Here is an 8,416-nt window from a genome sequence, read left to right on the forward strand (position 1 = left end):
TCTCTATTTCAAAGGGGGCTCATGTCTACTAGAGCTCATGTCTACGCCTTAATCTAACTTTCAAGGTACACAATGCTCAACAATATACATATACATGCTAAGTTCAAACAAATGCAATTCTTGATAGAGTATCACACGTACTTTTTATTATCCTAGCCTAAGCTTGAGTAGTATCTATTTAGTATGTATTTAGCTTCTATTCCATTTTGAAACATGTACAATTCAATCAATCCATGCTATAAGTGAATCCATGAGACAATGAATCTATGCTATAAGTTATAACACACATCGTGGATGTGGGAATGATCACTACAACAAAAAAATGTGTTATCAATGTAGATATCGACGCGGCCCGTCGCTATGCGCGTCGCTATCCGCGTCGTTGTGAAACCAGTCGCTATTAGCGACGTAGATAGCGACACCTATAGCAGAAAAAAAATTTCTTGAGCAGAGGGCAGGTAGCCTGGCCTGTGCCCAGTTAAAAGATGGACACAGCCACAGCCAGACTTCCTGCCCTCTGCCCAAGAAAGCGAGCAGCACCAAAATATCAACCATGCTCCCGCGCGCAGAAATTTCGGCAGAGTTCCCTTTGTTTTTACATAAACTTTTCAAAAAAAACCATATCATGTATACGCCTCCTACATGCTATCCATGTAGGATCTCACATGAGATTTAAGGCCAATGAAAGACAACCGTACCAACTGAAAAGCATAGCCACAACTTAAAAGCATAACCATAACGAACCATAACCATAACCATAACTTAAAACCATAACCCGCTATAACCACTTTGATCAAAACCATAATGCAGATAACCATAATCATAAACAAAATTAACAATAACCATAAGCATAACCAGAAAGAGAAACAATAACTGTCTATACAATGACAATGACAATAATCATAACCATAAGGGAAACAATAACTGTAACTGTTTGTACAAAAAAGAGACACAAAAGCGTGTCTGTGTCTCACAAAGCATATAGATGAAATCTGGTCCACTAATGACTAGGCGTCGCAACCTGCACATAGGACAACTCACAAAATTAGTATTGATATTACTTCACATATACTGACTTAATTAAATCAACTCACACATATTAACGTCTCACCTCAAGCGATCAACGAGACTGTAAGGCCTCCCAGTCTACAAGCTCTTCTGAAGCTTCAAGATCATTCAGTACTTCATAGATACCTCTGCGATATCCATCTGACTCCTCCTCGCGTGATGGAGCTCGATGCATCGCAAGATTCTGCGTTTATACAAAAATCAAAGTAACAAGAATACATGATTCGTCGCGTTTTAAAAAACGCCATAGTTAAGATTGGATTAGAAACTCACAAACTCATAGCGAAAGGTGTCGAAGCCTCCACTGCCAAGATGAGATGTCCCCCTAGTCATCTATCGTACCTGCACAGCCTCACGATGATGTCTGAACCACGTGGCCGCTGTCCGCTCATCCTCCCTGATCTACAGCCACGTCTTGTGTGGGATGCCCGAAGGCTTCGGCGAGCCGGTCCTGAAAGCCTTTCGAGCTACATCTCGTCGATGTTTGATGGTGTCCCATGCAACACCCTTGATCCACCGCGCCGAAACAACGGAAGAACCCGGAGCAAGCTGGTACTCTTTCAGGATGGTCTCCACTATGTAAGTGACTTTTTCCTTTTCTTGCTGATCCCAAGACGTCAGAATGCTGGTCGAAAACTGCAGCTCCACGAGTTGGCGAATCCATTGTCCCGACTCTATCCATGTCAATAGAACCATCTCCCCGTACAGTATAGAGCTTGGAGGCACTAGGATCGTGTGCCCCCCAAGGTGTCCGAGGTGTGCCAAGAGGTGTGTCGAGAGGTGTGCCTGGGTAAGACGGAGGTCGTGAGCGAGGAGGGGTCGAAGCATCTGTGGACCCTCCTCCACAGCAACCACCACCTCCACTTGACAATCGCCGAGATCGGCGAGTGCGCCTGTGCTACGGAGATGAGGACGTACCCGCCTCTGCCCCACCCCTAGGTGTCGAAGCGGCCGTGATGGGAGAAGAAGGCATCATACCCATAGGCGTCCTGAACCCCGTAGGCGTCCCCCCCCCCTAGGCGTCGGACCCTCGGGTGTGAAGCCCGGAGGCGTAGTACCCGTGCCTCTGGCTACACAGTACTGAGAAGCCTCTGCCATATGAGGAGGCGTCATCCGTGTAACGAAGCCCATGAATGCATCTGCACTCATGGAAGCGGGATCTGGAATCTCATCTGCCATACTAAAGTCCTGTACAAAGAAAGTAAAATAAAGCGTCAGAACACACTTGTTTAAATTAACTTTAAGCTTAATTTTAAATCAAAGTCTTCACACAAACACTTACAGGCCTAGGCCTTGATGAGTGAGGCATCATCGATAAGATCTTGCACCGTATCATCGTCTATCTCTAATTGCAAACATAACTCTGTCCCAACTCGTTCTGGTAGATTGTCTTCATCCATTGCATCTTCATCTACAAGTGTCAATTCTCGCTCGTCTGCGTCATCCCTCGTATATCTGTCAGCTTCCTCTGCCATACCTTCGTCCATCTCATCTAATGTCACAGTAGTATGGACGTCGTCTGACTGACTTTCCTCCAGGAGATATTGCCCTTCAAATACTTGTTTATTTCTTGGAGCAACCTGAACCACAAACCACCATTGTCGCTCTCGAGGGTTCGGTACAAAGACCACTTGCTTGCAATGTTCGGGGAGAGCAAATGTGTCTCTCGCACCTGTCAAGTCTTTGTAGAATCTATTTGTACAAGTTTGTTTCCATCTCTGCGTACCGTTGCATTGTGACCAGAAGTAATCACCTTGAACCACTTCACATCCAACAAAAACATTTCAAACCGCCTGAAGCTTACTTTCAGGATATCTGACACCAGACCACAGTAATCCAGGTTGCTAGCGCTCTCATTCGTGTCTCTAGCACTGGCCCTACTCTTTTGCATGAAACTAACCATTAACCCACTGTCAAACATTTTTCTTCTGCTGTCAATTTGTTGTGTTCTGAAATGCTTTCCATGCGACCACAGTGCCATGTATGTATGATACTTCCAGTCACATCCAATAGCCAGCTCTTCCTCTTCTAGAGATATGGGATCTCCGATCTGTCGAGCTGCTCTCACTGTCTTGTCCAACCATGCCATTGTAGGGAATTCAGGTAGAGGAGCAAGATAGTCTGGCAAGGGTAAGCCTCTAGTCGTTCGACTTCGCCTGAAATCTTGTCGCTCTAGATTGCGTCTCTCTTTCTCTTCTTCGTACCTTTCAAGCCATTTTTACATCGGCGCTGAATTTAGTATACAGAAATTCATGATCTTTTCTCGCATGGCCAGGTTCATTTTCTTCGGCACCCCTTGCCCTTGCGGCTCCTCTCCCACCAGTCTTGCATCCTCCTCATCGCTCCACAATCGAGGCATTTTTGGGTCAGAAACGGATAGAAATTAGGTCGTCAATACAAGAGACTCTTGCACCAGCCATCCTTCTGCCATGCTCCGCTCTGGACATGCTTTTTGGGGAACAAAACCCTTAAGTGTTTTCATGAACCGCTCTAGAAAGAACATCCAACGGCTGTGGACTGTACCTGCCACTGCAACCTCATCTACTACATGGACGAGCAAGTGCATTTGGATAGTTAGGCAGCTCGTGGGTAGATACTTCTCAATCATGCAAACTGCCTCAATGGAGTTAGCCCTTGCGACTGCAATAGATTCCTCCCGTATCTCCTTGGAAGAGATCCACTGCACTAGCTCTCAAATCTTGTATATGCAGGTCCGCACTTCCTCCGTTAAACACCCCTTGATCGCAATTGGAAGAATGAATTGCAAGAACTTATGCCAGTCGTGCGATTTCAACCCTGACAGTTGATCGTCACGGGTGAATGCTGTCTTGAGACATCGCATATATCTTGTTGGCGTCCTGAACTCTAAAATCACCCTTTTCACTTGTCACTCTTTGTTTTTTAGCAATACCCATGGCGCTCTTGGAAGTTTTGTTTGACCAGCTGCATTGGTGAAAGGACACAGCTCTGGCATCTTTCCAACCGACTGCAAATCATCTCGTGAACCTCGATTGTCTTTCATTCCCATGATTGTCTTCCAGAGGAGCTCTCCCACATTCTTGAATATATGCATTGGATCCAGCAAATGGTTAATTAGTAGATCACCCCAGTACGGCAATGTATGGAGAATGGACAAACGTTTCATTCCTGGAACAGGTTGCCCCTCATGTTGCTCCCATCAGCGACGCCACTCTTGTACATGCATAGGACGACATTCGACGCGACCAAGCTGGCCTTCGCGCAAGTGATGGCCATCTGGAAGATAACGGTGGTGGCCTTGATAAATTGTCTTTCGAAGAGAGGTAGAATAGTGCACATCCAAAGACTGCCCGCAAATTGAACATGCATTGTATCCCGAAGTTGTTAGTCCTACATATATCAAAGCATGAATCAGGCCAAGGCAAAGGGCTTGCGAATAGCGAGAATTTTGTAAATCAATAACCATTACCAGAAGCTTCTCTGATTCCTGGCCAATCATGCATATTCCACATAAGAAGTCCATGGATCCTTACATGTTGTTGTCCTACTGGTTCAACCGCATGTGCTATGTCGATCCCATGCCATAACTCCTAGAGCTCGTCAACTAGTGGAGCTAGATAAACATCCATGTTTTTTGCTTTGAACTTACCGGGTACAATCAAGCTTAAAATCAAATGACCCTTCTTGATAGCAAGCCACGGCGGGAGGTTGTAATTAATAAGGCACACAGGCCAAGTGCTCCATGACGAGCTTCTCGCGCCAAATGGATTGACTCCATCCATTGCCATGCCCAAACGCAAATTGCGTGGTTCACTCTTAAAATGTGGCCAGGTATCTTCAATGTGCCTCCAAGCCTTCGAATTAGCGGGCACCCTAAATGTTGCGTCAGTGGATCTATTCGTAGAATGCCACCGCATCAACTTTGCAATGGAACCACAACGAAACATGCTTTTTATCCTAGGAATAATAGGGAAATGCCGCAACACTTTAGCTGGCACTGTCTCGCCAACTGCATCTTGTTTGTAGCGCATTGCTCCGCACTTAGGACACGACAGACAATCTGCGAATTCATTGCAAAAAAGAATGCAATCATTTGGACATGCATGAATCTTGTTGTAGTCCAAGCCAACTGAGGTCAGAAGTTGCTTTGCGTCTGGCCTGGAGGGGGGCATTTCATTGCCAGCCGGGAGAAGTTGCTCCCGCAATAACCTGTTTAAGCCACATTAAATTAAAATTAAAGCTCTCCGAGCACATCACCGTTGCAATCGGAAAATCTCTTTTGTAAATTACGTACCTAAACAAACCAGTGACGCTTGCATCTGACCACCCGTACACTGACTGAAGATTCAAAAACGCCAGACAAGTACGAAGCACAGATATTTTGGCGCCTTCATAGATTGGTTGACGTGCCAACTTTCTCAACATGTCTTCAGGAGATAGGCGCACGGCTTCTGGTTCTCCTTCGTTTGCATTCTCCTCGCTTGTCTGGAAGAAGGCATTCAGCATCTCCTCCATGCCGTCGTCTTCTGTTTGTAAGCCTTTTTCTGCTTCCATCCATGGCTCTATATTGGTCGGACCTTCACGCATAATCTTTTTTCTCTCTCTCTCAGATGTAGGTGCTATGTCGCGGAAATCAATGCCCGTTCCGTAGGAGTCGTATCGCAGATTCTATACGGTTTCTCTAGCAAACTCTCCGTACTTGTGCACATGCTCATTACATATCCTACGCTTGCGCAGGATTTGATACTTGCAGAGCGTGCACGAGCATGCAATCTTTTCCTCCATGTTAGTTGATGACGTTGCCATCTACAATGATTATGAATGTTATTTTAATATATATATATATATATACACTCCTCACAATGTAAACTACCTCGCATTCTCTAGTCTTGCCCAATCTCCGTACACCTCGGTCCAGAGGTGTACGGAGATCAGGACCACCGGGTCAAAATCTCGTCTTTATTGGTCAAATCCTATATGGGTAGACACATACGTGCACTCCCAGGCGTACATGGCAATGCATGTAGCAGGCAAAACCCCTTTGCCTCTTTTAGTTCCATAGTTTCTTCTCTGTCTACGTACCCTATCTCTCGTTTTTTCTCTCTTGATCTCGCTCTCGCTATCTCTCTTTCTCTATTTTTCTATCTCTCTCTATTTCTCTATTTTCCTATTTCTCTGCCATAACTCCTGGAGCTCCACTTCCCTATCTCTCTCTCTCTCTCTACTTACCTCTCTCTCTCTCTCTCTCTCTCTCTCTCTCTCTCTCTCTCTCTCTCTCTCTCTCTACTTCCCTATCTCTCTAATGATCGAACGAGCGACTGATCTAGGGAGATCTAGATGCCCACGACTGCGGAGGACTACACAACATCGACCGAAGCTGCATCAGAGGATCTAGCTAGGTCACTTTGGCTCGACATGCACAATGTCCGGTCAGAGTACTGACCATGGAGGAGATCTACCTATTCCAACTAGCTCGTTTAGCCGTTTAGTCCACACCCAGCAGTTTAGGATTCCATAATATTTTATTTTGTCATCTTCTTACTCTGACTTTGTATCAGATCCATCACATTGTAACTTTCTTGTCTCATGTCTCATAGGTCACTTTGGCCTTTCGAAGACGTTAATATAACATTTCATTTCATTTCTCTCTTTAATTTTTTTTTCTTTAGTTTTAATTTCCTAAGCATACATTAATTCTCTCTCTCTCTCTCTCTCTCTCTCTCTCTCTCTCTCTCTCTCTCTCTCTCTCTCTCTCTACACACACACACACCGCTCCCTCTCTCTCTATTTCCTACACACACCTCTCTCTCTCTCTCTTTCCTACACACACACACACACACCGTTCTCTCTCTCTCTCTCTCTCTCTCTCTCTCTCTCTCTCTTTCCTACACACACACATACACGATGTAGAGGTAGAGAGAGAGAGAGAGAGAGAGAGGGGTTGGGGAGGGTGGAGATGGACATAATACCTACGCAGCAGGTTTCGGCCAAGACCCGAGCAGGTGAAAATGGCCCCTGCGCGCGGGTTTCGCTTTTGTCCCCCATTTTTTTTGGCCTCGATATACGCGTCGCTATACGCGTGGCAAATAAAGCCTTTCCACGCGTATATCGACGCGTATAGCGACGCCCGCTAATGTCGTCGATATACGCGTGGAAAGGTATGGCCGTCGATATAGGCGTGTCGATATCTTCATTTAGTGTTGTAGTGGATGAATCCAGTGCCCCACCCTTCACCCCATTGGTTGAACCTAAAATGTGGTTGCCTGTACAACCGAATGTCACCCAACCATTCCTTACCAACTATGATTCTGCAAAGGAACTATTGTTTGATTGTGCTTTATGCAAATATGCCATAAGTATTCTCAAGGGATTCCATTCGAGAAGGAGACAGAGAAGACCAAGGAATACTTGTTTTCATACTAAAGCAAAGCATGCTATTGCCACCATGGACCTCAAAATTTTGATCTTAGATTGATAATTTGGACATGCTAAAAAAGGTGCATTTTATCCACATGCATAGAGTTGTTGCATCTTTATGACCAATATGCCTACTTGCTAGTTTTCACCTCTATGGCAGCCTCGTCTCCCTCTGTGTATAATGATTGGCTTTAATGTGGCTTTGCCACCTCGTCACCAGTGCTCGTTGTAGAGAAATGCTCGCATGCTGTTAGCCATCACCTCCCCCATGCCCCTATCTTGGGAGGCTATTGCGTGGTTCGAATGCGTGCGCGCGCACACACACACTGAGAGAGAGAGAGAGATTCGCATATGAAACTGCCTTCATCTTCATCATTTCATGCTTGGATTTTCTGTATGCCTAGTCCATATCTTCTACGCCAGCAAGTGTGGTTGTGTATTTGTGTGTGTAAGGAAGTCACCTCTGTATGACGGCCCTTCAAATTGTGTGAGGAGTCAGAACAAGTGCACATAGCAAATGAGGGATTTCAAACTGCGTGGGAGGATGTTCCATGGCCACTCACAAACTCACTAAGGCCTCCAGGTGGTTGCTTCAAACTGTGTGAGGACAACTGCACAAAGCAAATGAGGGATTAGAACGTCGTGGCTTCAAATTGTGTTGGAGGATGTGCCATGGCCGCTCACAAATTCAAGAAGGCCTCCAGGCGGTGGCAAGCTTGCTTGCCCTAACTGTGGAGAAGGTCTCGTGTTGGTATTGTATCTCCATTATGCTGCCCCTTGCCATGCAGTAAAGTCGGAAGCCGCATAGAGAGGGGGGGTAAATACCTGGCAATGCTCTGCTCCTTCTGAGCTCCTTTCCAGCTAGCTGCAAGTGCGATGTCTCTCACCGATGAACACCAGATCGCTAGTAGCAGCAATGGATTCTCTCTCTCTCTCTCTCTCTCTCTCTCTC

The sequence above is a fragment of the Adiantum capillus-veneris genome, chromosome 2 (assembly GCF_014529385.1).
Source record: "Adiantum capillus-veneris isolate H3 chromosome 2, ASM1452938v2, whole genome shotgun sequence".
Taxonomy (NCBI): Eukaryota; Viridiplantae; Streptophyta; class Polypodiopsida; order Polypodiales; family Pteridaceae; genus Adiantum; species Adiantum capillus-veneris.